Source organism: Furipterus horrens, unplaced genomic scaffold, assembly GCF_987537825.1.
Source record: "Furipterus horrens unplaced genomic scaffold, mFurHor1.1.pri manual_scaffold_1, whole genome shotgun sequence".
In the NCBI taxonomy this organism is placed as follows: domain Eukaryota; kingdom Metazoa; phylum Chordata; class Mammalia; order Chiroptera; family Furipteridae; genus Furipterus; species Furipterus horrens.
In genome coordinates this window covers 85345431-85346690 of record NW_028327171.1, presented here as the reverse complement: position 1 = coordinate 85346690, position 1260 = coordinate 85345431, and the positions used below count along the sequence as shown (strand labels likewise).

The window sequence follows — 1260 nt, the reverse complement described above, 5'->3', positions numbered from 1 at the left end:
ATACAAATATGGTAAAATGTTAGACAAAAAGCTCCTCAAGTTCTTGATTACCTTTATTACCATGTAGCCCTGATCAGCCACTTCTGGGAGGTACTAGGTGACTGACTATACATTGGCTCAGTAGACCCTACGAACATGAGTCACTTCATAGTTAATAATAGGACTAGTTATCTTCTCTCTGGTTACTAAGATTGCTTAATGAACACTGAATTGTAGCCATGAGACTTCAGAGGAGGTTCACCTTCAGCATCCTTCACTGTGGCACAAGGAAGATCTGGTTGGACCAATGAAACTGCCAACGCCAACTACTATCGGTGGATCTGAAAGCTGATCAAAGATGAGCTGATCGTCTGGAAGCCTGTGATGGTCCATTTCTGGACTGAATGCTGGAAACATCTTGGCCTGCTGTAAGGGCAGGCCCATGGGCATGCTATGAAGAAGAATACTGTCAATGTTCGAATGCCTAAGAAGGTAACCTGGATGAGAATTCTGTGCTGGCTGCTCAGAAAATACCACGAAATCTAAGATACCATGTATCACAGCCTCTACCTGAAGGTGAAGGGGAATGTGTTTAAAAACAAATGAATTCTCATGCAATATATCCACAGGCTGAAGGCTGGCAAGAAGCTTCTGGATGACCAGGCTGAGGTCCCCAAGTCTAACATCAAGGAATCAGCATGTAAGCACTGTAAGGAACAGCTCCAGCCACAGAAAAGGAGATCATCAAGCCTGAGACAGAGAACTGAAGCTTCACCTCTTTTGACACAGTGACTAGGCAATTGTATAGATCCATCAATCAATAAAGCAAGCCTTTTATTTGCCTGATTTTGGGGGAGGGAGGTTGAATTGCATTTGTTTTTCTGTCAACATTTTGGTCATGTTGAGTACTCAACCAATTAAAATCTAAGTCTTTTCATAAGAACTATTGCCTATAAGGTCTCCCTCTTTTTATGGGTTGTTGATTTACTGAACTGAAATATAGAATTGTATATTCGTCTTAATTGCATTTCATCATATTAGCTTCAGACAGTTTGATTTATCCTGTTAAGTTCTGCTGGCCTCCATAAACCAAGAGGTTGCAGGTTCGATACCTGGTCAGGGTTGGTCCCCAGCTGGAACACGTATGAGAGGTAAATGATCGGTGTTTCTCTTCCCCTCTCTCTAAAATAAATAAGCATGTCCTCAGGTAAGGATAAAAATAAATAAAAAGATATAAAGATAAAAGGAAAAGAAGATATGGCAGAATAAAATGCCCTTTTT

General features: G+C 40.9%; 1 pseudogene; it reads left to right on the top strand.

The window, feature by feature from the left end:
* The first annotated feature begins 218 nt into the window (after nucleotides 1-218).
* LOC150021414 (large ribosomal subunit protein eL19 pseudogene) lies at nucleotides 219-771 on the top strand (annotated as a pseudogene).
* Nucleotides 772-1260: the final 489 nt, after the last annotated feature.